At 43.6% G+C, this 16,308-nt stretch overlaps 1 protein-coding gene across 4 annotated transcripts in view; it reads left to right on the forward strand.

The window, feature by feature from the left end:
- Nucleotides 1–16,308, forward strand: part of megf11 (multiple EGF-like-domains 11) — a 497,434-nt gene that overhangs the window by 253,509 nt on the left and 227,617 nt on the right. The window lies entirely within an intron of this gene.

Raw genomic sequence — 16,308 nt, forward strand, 5'->3', positions numbered from 1 at the left:
GCTTTTCCTTCAAAAATAAGGACATTTCAATGTGACCCCAAACTTTTGAACGGTAGTGTACATTTTTTATCTTTATAAATTGAGAATGAACACCAATGAGTTGACTGATGAACATTATCACATAATTTATTCAGAAAGTATAAATACCGACGAATAAAGATAGAATACTATTAACCGCAACATGTAAGTGTAAAAAAAACAACATTATGATTTGTTCATTTTCAGAATGTGCTTGTTCTATTTTTAAACAAAGAAAACAATCTGAAGTTGTCTTTATTTTCAAGTTATCGTGCCGTGATTTTACCAGTCCGGCCCACTTGGGTGTAGATTTTTCTCCATGTGGCCCCCAATCTAAACTAAGTTTGACACCCCTGCTTTAGTCCATCGCAGATTTTAAAAAATATATATTGTAAGCATCATCATCGGCGGTCACTCGAACGAGTATGACGATCCTCCTGGTAGGGGTGTATCCCTTTATGGAGTATGCCTCTGCGTGACTTTGTTTTACGTGGGGAGACTGGTGCACAGACAGTCACCACACCATCCTTGACATAATCGGGTCAGGGTCCAGTGGCATGGAGTCCAAGACGACTGAGGACCCTTTTCTGCTGCAGCCTTCTTCCGCCATCGCAGCCGTTGTGGTAGTTCTTACATCTACCGTCTTCCGCCTGCTCCGCCGTTGAGGTCTTCACCGTATCCATGGCTAGGGGGCAGTCAGGTACTAGGCCTTTGCCAAGGGCCACCTGGGGTAACAGTAGTAAAGGGGTTCATCTCCTAGTGCCCCAAGACCCCATAGAGGAGCCTCCACTGCCGGATGCACTTTAACGTCATGCCCAGGACATTTTAAGCATATTGTACATCATACTGGCCTAAATTAAGCATTTTCAAGCATAAAATGTGATATCGTTGCGAGCCGGATGGCTACTTAATGTTAACTGCTAACAAAAGCAGTATTGCACATTAGAGGTTTAAAACAGTTCGGGTGTAAATGAATGCTGACAAAGGAGCCCATCTTGCAGGGCGTTACAGGTCCCCAGTAAAACACGTAACCTGACTAAATACATGCCGTGAAAATGCATTTTGAAAAAGAGCCCTGTGAGGATTCCCCTCGGCTCCCGTCAACAGTATTTGCACATTATTCTCAACAATGCGTCTAAGCCAGATGGTTCCCCTCTACTCCCGCAAGAGCAGGACATTGACATGCATTGTCGTCAAAGACCCCGGAGGATGCAAATTACACCCAACAGGCGTACACATTTACGACTTTTCCCTCAAAACTTTGGGTTAATAGCAAGTAATCTTCCCCTTCGTTAAATACAGATGCATATTCTAATAAGATCTGAGCTGTATGTAAGAAAGTCCTGGGCATGACGCAGTGGAGGCTCCTCTATGGGGTCTTGGGGCACTAGGAGGTTAACCCCTTTACTACTGTTACCCCAGGTGGCCCTTTGTCAGGCTCAAACACTGATGACATGTATCAATCAGACAAGAAGCAAGGAATCATGCAGAGAGTTCAATTTAGCTCATGAGGAGAACGCATGGAGCTGCACACTTAGTCACAGTCTCGCCCTACGCTCTAAGGTTCAGCTCCTGCGTCCCTCTTTTTATTCAGAGTTCCATAGTCAACATCACTGAGGCCGCCTCTAAAAGGAGTGGTCACATGTCGCAGGTTCAGGAGGCCTTGTGATTTGGCCTTGTCCCCACTTCGTCTGCGTGTTGGCTAGAAGTAACCTGACTAGCTTGTTTTGGGATGTTTGGAGTCTAGATTTGAGGGTATTGGAGGTGCTGGGGTACCAGGAGGTGCATGCGTAATCGAAAAAGGGTTGAATGAGAGTTCCCGCTAGAATCTTCATGGTGCTAGGACTAAGAAGTTACACAGAATAATACTATAGCAAGTAAGCAATTACTGTGCTTGCAATAGCGTGGAGCCAAAGGTTGGCAAATCCAAAATTTGTGAATGCAAAAGTGGAAAGAGCGAACATAAAAAGAGATGATACATGAAGGAAGGCAAAGTCAGGAATACAGCCTGGCGTCAGACCGGCGTGGGAGCAATTACGTTAACAGCAAACAATCAGAGCGCTGCAAGCATACAGCACAGAGCGGCCCAACAAAAGCGAACACACATATTGACACAACATAAGTTCAGCGAGTCATGCGGAGCCAAACGTTGTAAACAAGCTACAGTATGTACAATGTTGGATGCAAACAATTAGCTTCAATACTAACGAGATGCATTCCTCATGAATAAATAATGAAGATACATTTGCCAGCGCCTTGAACTGTCTGTTACTGCACCTGTTAGTTCCATGCTATAAATTCTCCCTGCAGTCTATTTCGAATTCATTTTGCTGAGCAACAATCAACATCATTTCTCCAGTGAACAACAATTTCATTTGGAGCAAGTCATTGACAACTCCATAGTATGAAGTAGTATTTCTGTGTGATTGTGTGTGCATATCAATAGGCAGAAAATGTGTCTCTCAAACACAGTACGTAAAACATATTCAGATATTCACATTCGGGTTGCACGATATAGACCAGGGGTGTCAAACGGATCAGGCCTGTGAACAGGTTTTATTCAGCCCGTGTGGTAAGTTTGCCAAGTATAAACCCCGTTTCCATATGAGTTGGGAAATTGTGTTGGATGTAAATATAAACAGAATACAATGATTTGCAAATCATTTTCAACCCATATTCAATTGAATGCACTACAAAGACAAAATATTTGATGTTCAAACTCATAAACTGTATTTTTTTTTTGCAATTAATAATTAACTTTGAATTTCATGGCTGCAACACGTGCCAAAGTAGTTGGGAAAGGGCATGTTCACCACTGTGTTACATGGCCTTTCCTTTTAACAACACTCAGTAAACGTTTGGGAACTGAGGAGACACATTTTTGAAGCTTCTCAGGTGGAATTCTTTCCCATTCTTGCTTGATGTACAGCTTAAGTTGTTCAACAGTCCGGGGGTCTCCGTTGTGGTATTTTAGGCTTCATAATGCGCCACACATTTTCAATGGGAGACAGGTCTGGACTACAGGCAGGCCAGTCTAGTACCCGCACTCTTTTACTATGATGCCACGTTGATGTAACACGTGGCTTGGCATTGTCTTTCTGAAATAAGCAGAGGCGTCCATGGTAACGTTGCTTGGATGGCAACATATGTTGCTCCAAAACCTGTATGTACCTTTCAGCATTAATGGTGCCTTCACAGATGTGTAAATTACCCATGTCTTGGGCACTAATACACCCCCAAACCATCACAGATGCTGGCTTTTCAACTTTGCGCCTATAACAATCCGGATGGTTCTTTTCCTCTTTGGTCCAGAGGACACGACATCCACAGTTTCCAAAAACAATTTGAAATGTGGACTCGTCAGACCACAGAACACTTTTCCACTTTGTATCAGTCTATCTTAGATGAGCTCAGGCCCAGCGAAGCCGACAGCGTTTCTGGGTGTTGTTGATAAACGGTTTTCGCCTTGCATAGGAGAGTTTTAACTTGCACTTACAGATGTAGCGACCAACTGTAGTTACTGACAGTGGGTTTCTGAAGTGTTCCTGATTCCATGTGGTGATATCCTTTACACACTGATGTCGCTTGTTGATGCAGTACAGCCTGAGGGATTGAAGGTCACGAGCTTAGCTGCTTACGTGCAGTGATTTCTCCAGATTCTCTGAACCCTTTGATGATATTACGGACCGTAGATGGTGAAATCCCTAAATTCCTTGCAATAGCTGGTTGAGAAAAGTTTTTCTTAAACTGTTCAACAATTTGCTCACGCATTTGTTGACAAAGTGGTGACCCTCGCCCCATCCTTGTTTGTGAATGACTGAGCATTTCATGGAATCTACTTTTCTACCCAATCATGGCACCCACCTGTTCCCAATTTGCCTGTTCACCTGTGGGATGTTCCAAATAAGTGTTTGATGAGCATTCCTCAACTTTATCAGTATTTATTGCCACCTTTCCCAACTTCTTTGTCACGTGTTGCTGGCATCAAATTCTAAAGTTAATGATTATTTGCAAAATAAAAAATGTTTATCAGTTTGGACATCAAATATGTTGTCTTTGTAGCATATTCAACTGAATATGGGTTGAAAATGATTTGCAAATCATTGTATTCCGTTTATATTTACATCTAACACAATTTCCCAACTCATATGGAAACGGGGTTTGTATTGCCATATCGGGATAATGCATGTTGATGACACATTCTAGCTGTGTCCAGAAAATTTGACCACAGGCAAACAAAAGCATCCTAAACACAATGTAGCATACTCGCGAGAGGCTATTGTCCGTCCACAGTGCGAAGATGCTTCCAAATCACTAATCCTCGCCTCCATGGAGATAAATAAACTTGTACAATTATCAATGGAGGGCTAGCTGTCAAGGAATAGCTAAACATGCTACACTACACATCCTAAGATAATACAAAAAAGCATGGCAAACCGCTAAGCTCGAGCTCTTGACTATAAACAAGGGTACAAATACAACACATACAATTATCGACAGTAGTGATACCGATCAGTTTATGGTTGATACTACAGTGATTTTGATAAAATGGATCATTTCGCTCAGCCTTCCCGGTAAGGTCTATTCAGGTGTATTGGAGAGAAGGCTAAGCTGGATAGTCGAAGCTCAGATCCAGGAGGAACAGTGTGGTTTTCGTCCTGGTCGTGGAACTGTGGACCAGCTCTATACTCTCGGCAGGGTCCTTGAGGGTGCATGGGAGTTTGCCCAACCAGTCTACATGTGCTTTGTGGACTAGGAGAAGGCATTCTACCGTGTCCCTCAGGAAGTCCTGTGGGGAGTGCTCAGAGAGTATGGGGTATCGGACTGTCGGATTGTGGCGGTCCGCTCCCTGTATGATCAGTGTCAGAGCTTGGTCCGCATTGCTGGCACTGAGTCGGACACGTTTCCAGTGAGGGTTGGACTCCGCCAAGGTTGCCCTTTGTCACCCATTCTGTTCATAACTTTTATGGACATCATTTCTAGGCGCAGTCAAGGCGTTGAGGGGATCCGATTTGCTGGCAGCAGGATTAGGTCTCTGCATTTTGTAGATGATGTGGTCCTGATGGCTTCATCTGGCCAGGATCTTCAGCTCTCACTAGATCGGTTCGCAGCCGAGTGTGAAGTGACTGGGATGAGAATCAGCACCGCCAAGTCCGAGTCCATGGTTCTCGCCCGGAAAAGGGTGGAGTGCCATCTCCGGGTTGGGAAGGAGACCTTGCTCCATGTGCAGGAGTTCAAGTACCTCGGAGTCTTGTTTACGAGTGAGGGAAGAGTGGATCGTGATATCGACAGGCGGATCGGTGCGGCGTCTTCAGTAATACGGACGCTGTATCGATCCGTTGTGGTGAAGAAGAAGCTGAGCCGGAAGGCAAAGCTCTCAATTTACTGGTCGATCTACGTTCCCATCCTCACCTATGGTCATGAGCTTTGGGTTATGACCGAAAGGACAAGATCTCGGGTACAAGCGGCCGAAATGAGTTTCCTCCGCCGGGTGGCGGGGCTCTCCCTTAGAGATAGGGTGAGAAGCTCTGTCATCCGGGAGGAACTCAAAGTAAAGCCGCTACTCCTCCACATTGAGAGGAGCCAGATCAGGTGGTTCGGGCATCTGGTCAGGATGCCACCTAAACGCCTCCCTAGGGAGGGCACGTCCGACCAGTAGGAGGCCACGGGGAAGACCCAGGACACGTTGGGAAGACTATGTCTCCCGGCTGGCCTGGGAACGCCTCGGAATCCCTCGGCAGGAGCTAGACGAAGTGACTGGGGAGAGGGAAGTCTGCGCTTCCCTGTTTAGGCTGCTGCCCCCGCGACCCGACTTCGGATAAGCGAAAGAAGATGGATGGCATTTTTGCTATTACAAAATAGTTTTGTGTCATTTTTATTATTGTTAAAAAAAGTCAAGAAAAGAGAAAAAGAAAATAATTTAAATCTCCATTTAATACATTATTTTTACACAGCCATTCTGTGCTTTTGTCTGGTTATAATTGTGATCAAAATGTAATCAGTCAATGATCTTGAAAATGTCTAGTATCCGCATTGGTATGACCAAAACTGGCCCTGTACCTACTTTGTATTGGATCGATTCCCAAATGTGAAGTATTTCCCAAAACTAATGTAAAGTGTCCAAACAACAGAAGTAGCTGGAGGTGGAAAAAGGCACAAACTAATCAGCTGGTTACAGTAAATTAGGAGGTAGATTAATAATAGTTTTGAGAAAATAATACATTTGGAAATTATGCAATCTGTTGTCGCATATATCAGCAGCCAAATTAGATCTTTTTAAGTCCTTTGGAAATGGTTTCTCTTATCATTTACATACCAAATAATATATTGTTACAGCAAGAAGCTCCAATTTATATTGCAAGAAGGATTTCAGGCCTTATTACCCATCCATAATTACAAACCCTGTTTCCATATGAGTTGGAAAATTGTGTTAGATGTAAATATAAACGGAATACAATGATTTGCAAATCCGTTTCAACCCATATTCAGTTGAATATGCTACAAAGACAAGATATTTAATGTTCAAACTCATAAACTTTTTTATTTTTTTGCAAATAATAATTAACTTAGAATTTCATGGCTGCAACACGTGCCAAAGTAGTTGGGAAAGGGCATGTTCACCACTGTGTTACATGGCCTTTCCTTTTAACAACACTCAGTAAACGTTTGGGAACTGAGGAGACACATTTTTGAAGCTTCTCAGGTGGAATTCTTTCCCATTCTTGCTTGATGTACAGCTTAAATGATAAATGATAAATGGGTTATACTTGTATAGCGCTTTTCTACCTTCAAGGTACTCAAAGCACTTTGACAGTATTTCCACATTCACCCATTCACACACTGATGGAGGGAGCTGCCATGCAAGGCGCTACCAGCAGCCATCAGGAGCAAGGGTGAAGTGTCTTGCCCAAGGACACAACGGACGTGACTAGGATGGTAGAAGGTGGGGATTGAACCCCAGTAACCAGCAACCCTCCGATTGCTGGCACGCCCACTCTACCAACTTCGCCACGCCGCCCCAGGCTTAAGTTGTTCAACAGTCCGGGGGTCTCCGTTGTGGTATTTTAGGCTTCATAATGCGCCACACATTTTCAATGGGAGACAGGTCTGGACTACAGGCAGGCCAGTCTAGTACCCGCACTCTTTTACTATGAAGCCACGTTGATGTAACACGTGGCTTGGCATTGTCTTGCTGAAATAAGCAGGGGCGTCCATGGTAACGTTGCTTGAATGGCAACATATGTTGCTCCAAAACCTGTATGTACCTTTCAGCATTAATGGTGCCTTCACAGATGTGTAAGTTACCCATGTCTTGGGCACTAATACACCCCCATACCATCACACATGCTGGCTTTTCAATTTTGCGCCTATAACAATCCGGATGGTTCTTTTCCTCTTTGGTCCGGAAGACACGACGTCCACAGTTTCCAAAAAGAATTTGAAATGTGGACTCGTCAGACCACAGAACACTTTTCCACTTTGTATCAGTCCATCTTTGATGAGCTCAGGCCCAACCCGACTGTGTTTCTGGGTGTTGTTGATAAACGGTTTTCGCCTTGCATAGGAGAGTTTTAACTTGCACTTACAGATGTAGCGACCAACTGTAGTTACTGACAGTGGGTTTCTGAAGTGTTCCTGAGCCCATGTGGTGATATCCTTTACACACTGATGTCGCTTGTTGATGCAGTACAGCCTGAGGGATCGAAGGTCACGGGCTTAGCTGCTTACGTGCAGTGATTTCTCCAGATTCTGTGAACCCTTTGATGATATTACGGAGCGTAGATGGTGAAATCCCTAAATTCCTTGCAATAGCTGGTTGAGAAAGGTTTTTCTTAAACTGTTCAACAATTTGCTCAGGCATTTGTTGACAAAGTGGTGACCCTCGCCCCATCCTTGTTTGTGAATGACTGAGCATTTCATGGAATTTACTTTCATACCCAATCATGGCACCCACCTGTTCCCAATTTGCCTGCTCACCTGTGGGATGTTCCAAATAAGTGTTTGATGAGCATTCCTCAACTTTATCAGTATTTATTGCCACCTTTCCCAACTTCTTTGTCACGTGTTGTTGGCATCAAATTCTAAAGTTAATGATTACTTGCAAAAAGAAAAATGTTTATCAGTTTGAACATCAAATATGTTGTCTTTGTAGCATATTCAACTGAATATGGGTTGAAAATGATTTGCGAATCATTGTATTCCGTTTATATTTACATCTAACACAATTCCCCAACTCATATGGAAACGGGGTTTGTATATCAGCAGCCAAATTAGGCCTTTTTAAGTCTTTTGGAAATTGTTTCTCTTATCATTTACATACCAAATAATATATTGTTAAAGCAAGAGGCTCCAATTTATAATGCAAGAAGGACTTCATTCCTTATTACCCATCCATAATTATATATGTATACAGTATATACAGTAGTTGTTTTTGTTTGGCCCAGAGCTCAGGCTGACTCTGCTCTGGAAGTCCTGTGCTGTTCCATTAAAAAGGATTTATAGCACCCATGAGCTCACTACTTCATTACCTTTGGGAGAACGCCTAAAATGTTTTGTGTGCGTGAGTGTGTGTTTTCATGTGTGGGAGGGGAAAAATAAAAGAATGGCATTTGCAGTGGTGTCGATGGTCAAGAAGATAAAATAATTTGGAGGCGTCACATTCTGATGGCCGCTATCGCTCTGATGTTTGTCATTATCTAGTAAGAGAGCGTCTGAGAGTTTGCATAGATGGCCTGATTTTAGAACATTAAAAAGCCTTATCTGCTGTCCTTAGGAGAAGGTCAGCTTGTCTAAAATAGCTCAAATGTCATGATAACAGTTTAGAGAGACGCCATGTCTGCTGAATACTAATGCGGAACAAAGCTCATTTCACAGTCCGTAAGTCATGCTTGGTTTTGGTCCATTGCCATATTTCTGAAGTTTGTCTCAATAGACATTTACTAATTACTGTTTTGATGAGCTGTTTACACAAACACACCTTATTATCTACACCTGATTTATTGCCATGCTGTTAAAATACTTAGTTTTTCTGGCAAAAGGAACCACATTTTCTTGTTGTTTTGAGTCTTCAAGTTCATCTTGTTCTCACCTTCTTACTCTTCAAAGTAAAAAACAAACAAACGTGTCTTTTTCGTGACTTCCCGCCTCTTTCTAAACTTTAACTGACAGTCAAAGCATTGTGGCACGCGTACACAAATACATTGTACAAACCCCGTTTCCATAAGAGTTGGGAAATTGTGTTAGATGTAAATATAAACGGAATACAATGATTTGCAAATCATTTTCAACCCATATTCAATTGAATGCACTACAAAGACAACATATTTGATGTTCAAACTAATAAACTTTATTTTATTTTTTTTGCAAATAATAATTAACTTAGAATTTCATGGCTGCAACACGTGCCAAAGTAGTTGGGAAAGGGCATGTTCACCACTGTGTTACATGGCCTTTCCTTTTAACAACACTCAATAAACGATTGGGAACTGAGGAAACTAATCGTTGAAGCTTTGAAAGTGGAATACTTTCCCATTCTTGTTTTATGTAGAGCTTCAGTCGTTCAACAGTCCGGGGTCTCCGCTGTCGTATTTTACGCTTCATAATGCGCCACACATTTTCGATGGGAGACAGGTCTGGACTGCAGGCGGGCCAGGAAAGTACCCGCGCTCTTTTTTTACAAAGCCACGCTGTTTTAACCCGTGCTGAACGTGACTTGGCATTGTCTTGCTGAAATAAGCAGGGGCGTCCATGAAAAAGACGGCACCTAGATGGCAGCATATGTTGTTCCAAAACCTGTATGTACATTTCAGCATTAATGGTGCCTTCACAGATGTGTAAGTTACCCATGCCTTGGGCACTAATGCACCCCCATACCGTCCCACATGCTGGCTTTTGAACTTTGCGTCGATAACAGTCTGCATGGTTCGCTTCCCCTTTAGTCCGGATGACACGATGTCGAATATTTCCAAAAACAATTTGAAATGTGGACTCGTCAGACCACAGAACACTTTTCCACTTTGCATGAGTCCATCTTAGATGATCTCGGGCCCAGAGAAGCCAGCGGCGTTTCTGGGTGTTGTTGATAAATGGCTTTCGCTTTGCATGGTAGAGCTTTAACTTGCACTTACAGATGTAGCGACCAACTGTATTTAGTGACGGCGTTTTTCTGAAGTGTTCCTGAGCCCATGTGCTGATATCCTTTAGAGATTGATGTCGGTTTTTGATACAGTGCCGTCTGAGGGATCGAAGGTCACGATCATTCAATGTTGGTTTCCGGCCATGCTGCTTACGTGGAGTGATTTCTCCAGATTCTCTGAACCTTTTGATGATATTATGGACCGTAGATGTTGAAATTATGTTCCAAATAAGTGTTTGATGAGCATTCCTCAACTTTATCAGTATTTATTGCCACCTTTCCCAACTTTTTGTCACGTGTTGCTGGCATCAAATTCTAAAGTTAATGATTATTTGCAAAAAAAAAAAAAGTTTATCAATTTGAACATCAAATATGTTGTCTTTGTAGCATATTCAACTGAATATGGGTTGAAAATGATTTGCAAATCATTGTATTCCGTTTATATTTACATCTAACACAATTTCCCAACTCATATGGAAACGGGGTTTGTATATGCTTGAGTTTTTGAGTGAAAATGACAAATATCTGACAGTCGTGAGCCATGCATTGTTTTTCACTCACTGCAATTATTTATTAAAGTATACTCTCAGACACTATTTTAAATTGCTAGCATCGTGGTCAATATTTTAACACTTACCCACACAAGATATACGTCTTAGGCGGAGCTAACACACGGTGCGTCTAATAATCAATAAACTGTAGGTGCGACTCTGGGTGTGGGTGGAGCCAACACACGGTGCGTCTAATAATCAATAAACTGTAGGTGTGACTCTGGGTGTGGGTGGAGCTAACACACGGTGCGTCTAATAACCAATAAACTGTAGGTGCGACTCTGGGTGTGGGTGGAGCCAACACACGGTGCGTCTAATAATCAATAAACTGTAGGTGTGACTCTGGGTGTGGGTGGAGCTAACACACGGTGCGTCTAATAATCAATAAACTGTAGGTGTGACTCTGGGTGTGGGTGGAGCTAACACACAGTGTGTCTAACAATCAATAAACTGTAGGTGTGACTCTGGGTGTGGGTGGAGCTAACACACGGTGCGTCTAATCAATAAACTGTAGGTGTGACTCTGGGTGTGGGTGGAGCTAACACACGGTGCGTCTAATAACCAATAAACTGTAGGTGTGACTCTGGGTGTGGGTGGAGCTAACACACGGTGCGTCTAATAATCAATAAACTGTAGGTGCGACTCTGGGTGTGGGTGGAGCTAACACACGGTGCGTCTAATAATCAATAAACTGTAGGTGTGACTCTGGGTGTGGGCGGAGCTAACACACGGTGCGTCTAATAATCAATAAACTGTAGGTGTGACTCTGGGTGTGGGTGGAGCTAACACACGGTGCTTTTAAAAATCAAACTGTAGGTGTGACTCTGTGTGTGGGCGGAGCTAACACATGGTGCGTCTAATAATCAATAAACTGTAGGTGTGACTCAGGGTGTGGGCGGAGCTAACACGCGGTGCGTCTAATAATCAAACTGTAGGTGCGACTCTGGGTGTGGGTGGAGCTAACACACAGCGCTCTTAATAATCAATAAACTGTAGGTGTGACTCTGGGTGTGGGTGGAGCTAACACACGGTGCGTCTAATAATCAATCAACTGTAGGTGTGACTCTGGGTGGGGGTGGAGCTAACACACGGTGCGTCTAATAATCAATAAACTGTAGGTGTGACTCTGGGTGTGGGAGGAGCTAACACACGGTGCGTCTAATAATCAATAAACTGTAGGTGTGACTCTGGGTGTGGGTGGAGCTAACACACGGTGCGTCTAATAATCAATAAACTGTAGGTGTGACTGGGTGTGGGAGGAGCTAACACACGGTGTGTCTAATAATCAATAAACTGTAGGTGTGACTGGGTGTGGGTGGAGCTAACACACAGTGTGTCTAACAATCAATAAACTGTAGGTGTGACTCTGGGTGTGGGTGGAGCTAACACACGGTGCGTCTAATCAATAAACTGTAGGTGTGACTCTGGGTGTGGGTGGAGCTAACACACGGTGCGTCTAATAACCAATAAACTGTAGGTGTGACTCTGGGTGTGGGTGGAGCTAACACACGGTGCGTCTAATAATCAATAAACTGTAGGTGCGACTCTGGGTGTGGGTGGAGCTAACACACGGTGCGTCTAATAATCAATAAACTGTAGGTGTGACTCTGGGTGTGGGCGGAGCTAACACACGGTGCGTCTAATAATCAATAAACTGTAGGTGTGACTCTGGGTGTGGGTGGAGCTAACACACGGTGCTTTTAATAATCAATAAACTGTAGGTGTGACTCTGTGTGTGGGCGGAGCTAACACATGGTGCGTCTAATAATCAATAAACTGTAGGTGTGACTCAGGGTGTGGGCGGAGCTAACACGCGGTGCGTCTAATAATCAAACTGTAGGTGCGACTCTGGGTGTGGGTGGAGCTAACACACAGCGCTCTTAATAATCAATAAACTGTAGGTGTGACTCTGGGTGTGGGTGGAGCTAACACACGGTGCGTCTAATAATCAATCAACTGAAGGTGTGACTATGGGTGGGGGTGGAGCTAACACAAGGTGCGTCTAATAATCAATAAACTGTAGGTGTGACTCTGGGTGTGGGTGGAGCTAACACACGGTGCATCTAATAATCAATAAACAGAAGGTGTGACTCTGGGTGTGGGTGGAGCTAACACACGGTGCGTCTAATAATCAATAAACTGAAGGTGCGACTCTGGGTGTGGGTGGAGCTAACACACGGTGCATCTAATAATCAATAAACTGTAGGTGTGACTCTGGGTGTGGGTGGAGCTAACACACGGTGCGTCTAATAATCAATAAACTGTAGGTGTGACTCTGGGTGTGGGTGGAGCTAACACACAGTGCGTCTAATAATCAATAAACTGTAGGTGTGACTCTGGGTGTGGGTGGAGCTAACACACGGTGCGTCTAATAATCAATAAACTGTAGGTGTGACTCTGGGTGTGGGTGGAGCTAACACACGGTGCGTCTAATAATCAATAAACTGTAGGTGTGACTCTGGGTGTGGGTGGAGCCAACACACGGTGCGTCTAATAATCAATAAACTATGACACCCGTAGTTGCGAGACCAGTTGTGGCTCAATATTGGTCCATATATAAGGTGCACTGGATTATAAGGCGCACTGTCAGCTTTTGAGAAAATTTGAGGTTTTTAGGTGCGCCTTATAGTGCGGAAAATACGGAATATTAAATCACATTTCTCCATAAGAAACAATGTAAATATGAACAAAAAAGTTTGTCCACTTTGACACAATATAAAGCGCTATAAAGTATATAAACAAACATAACAAGGGGGTGATGGGTTAACTTTCTATTTAATAACGGGAACGCTGTGGATCCTTCCTGAATGTTGAAAACCACACATCGTTTGTCCATTGCTTTCTTTGGACTCATGTTGATGTAACAATACCGGGAAAAAAATGCTGTAAAAAGGCTAAAAAACCACTTAAAAAGCACACAAAGTAGCACTTAGTAGAGTACAGTAGATTTAGGACAACACTCCTCTGCTGTCTAAATGAGTACCAGCGGTCCATCAGTCCACCCACAGTGGAAGTGCTGCTTGCCACAAACATGGCACACAATGAGTGGATGAAACATTTATACACTGAAACAAGGTTCATTCACCACAGAATATTTGTATTTAGCCTGTGGTTTGTAAATTGAAGATTGTGTACATTAAAGGCCTACTGAAATGAAATGTTTTTATTTAAACGGGAATAGCAGATCCATTCTATGTGTCATACTTGATCATTTCGCGATATTGCCATTTTTTTGCTGAAAGGATTTAGTAGAGGACATCGACGATAAAGTTCGCAACTTTTGGTCGCTGATAAAAAAAAAAGCCTTGCCTGTACCGGAAGTAGCGTGACGTCACAGGTTGAAAGGCTCCTCACATTTCCCCATTGTTTACACCAGCGGCGAGAGCGATTCGGACCGAGAAAGCGGCGATTACCCCATTAATTTGAGCGAGGATGAAAGATTTGTGGATGAGGAAAGTGAGAGTGAAGGACTAGAGTGCAGTGCAGGACGTATCTTTTTTCGCTCTGACCGTAACTTAGGTACAAGGGCTCATTGGATTCCACACTTTCTACTTTTTCTATTGTGGATCACGGATTTGTATTTTAAACCACCTCGGATACTATATCCTCTTGAAAAGGAGAGTCGAGAACGCAAAATGGACATTCACAGTGACTTTTATCCCCACGACAATACATTGGCGAAGCTCTTTAGCTACTGAGCTAACGTGATAGCATCGGGCTCAAATGCAGATAGAAACAAAATAAATAAATCCCTGACTGGAAGGATAGACAGAAGATCAACAATACTATTAAACCCTGGACATGTAAATACACGGTTAATAATTCCCAGCTTGGCGAAGCTTAACAATGCTGTTGCTAACGACACCATTGAAGCTAACTCAGCAACGGGACCTCACAGAGCTATGATAAAAACATTAGCGCTCCACCTACGCCAGCCAGCCCTCATCTGCTCATCAACACTCACCTGTGTTCCAGCGATCGACGGAAGGACGCAGGACTTCACCCGATCATCCGTGCGGTCGGCGGCTAGCGTCGTCTAGCGTGTCTGCTATCCAAGTCAAAGTCCTCCTGGTTGTGTTTCTGCAGCCAGCCGCTAATACACCGATCCCACCTACAACTTTCTTCTTTGCAGTCTTCATTGTTCATTAAACAAATTGCAAAAGATTCACCAACACAGATGTCCAGAATACTGTGGAATTTTGCGATGAAAACAGAGCTTTTTGTATTGGATACAATGGTGTCCGAATACTTCCGTTTCAACGATTGACGTTACGCGCATACGTCATCATACATAAACGTTTTCAACCGGAAGTTTCGCGGGAAATTTAAAATTGCACTTTATAAGTTGCAACGTTAAGATTTCATCATTGATATATAAACTATCAGACTGCGTGGTCGGTAGTAGTGGCTTTCAGTAGGCCTTTAAGGCCCCATTTAATCAATCAATCAATCAATGTTTATTTATATAGCCCTAAATCACAAGTGTCTCAAAGGGCTGTACAAGCCACAACGACATCCTCGGTACAGAGCCCACATACGGGCAAGGAAAAACTCACCCCAGTGGGACGTCGGTGAATGACTATGAGAAACCTTGGAGAGGACCGCATATGTGGGTAACCCCCCCCCCCCCTCTAGGGGAGAACGAAAGCAATGGATGTCGAGTGGGTCTGACATAACATTGTGAAAGTCCAGTCCACAGTGGATCCAACACATCAGCGGGAGTCCAGTCCACAGCGGGGCCAACAGGAAACCATCCCGAGCGGAGACGGGTCAGCAGCGCAGAGATGTCCCCAACCGATGCACAGGCTAGTGGTCCACCCGGGGTCCCGACTCTGGACAGCCAGCACTTCATCCATGGCCACCGGACCTATGCAACTCCCCCTCGCAAGGGACAGGGGAGAAGAGGAGAGAAGAAAAGAAACGGCAGATCAACTGGTCTAAAAAAAGGGGGGTCTATTTAAAGGCTAGATTATACAAATGAGTTTTAAGATGGGACTTAAATGCTTCTACTGAGGTAGCATCTCTAACTGTTACCGGGAGGGCATTCCAGAGTACTGGAGCCCGAATAGAAAACGCTCTATAGCCCGCAGACTTTTTTTTGGCTCTGGGAATCACTAATAAGCCGGAGTTCTTTGAACGCAGATTTCTTGTCGGGACATATGGTACAATACAATCGGCGAGATAGGCTGGAGCTAAACCGTGTAGTATTTTATACGTAAGTAGTAAAACCTTAAAGTCGCATCTTAAGTGCACAGGAAGCCAGTGCAGGTGAGCCAGTATAGGCGTAATATGATCAAACTTTCTTGTTTTTGTCAAAAGCCTTGCAGCCGCATTTTGTACCAACTGTAATCTTTTAATGCTAGACATAGGGAGACCCGAAAATAATACGTTACAGTAATCGAGACGAGACGTAACGAACGCATGAATAATGATCTCAGCGTCGCTAGTGGACAAGATGGAACGAATTTTAGCGATATTACGGAGATGAAAGAAGGCCGTTTTAGTAACACTCTTAATGTGTGACTCAAACGAGAGAGTTGGGTCGAAGATAATACCCAGATTCTTTAATGCCCTTTTAGCCTTCATTTCATTTCATTTTATGTG

The sequence above is a fragment of the Entelurus aequoreus genome, linkage group LG10 (assembly GCF_033978785.1).
Source record: "Entelurus aequoreus isolate RoL-2023_Sb linkage group LG10, RoL_Eaeq_v1.1, whole genome shotgun sequence".
In the NCBI taxonomy this organism is placed as follows: Eukaryota; Metazoa; Chordata; class Actinopteri; order Syngnathiformes; family Syngnathidae; genus Entelurus; species Entelurus aequoreus.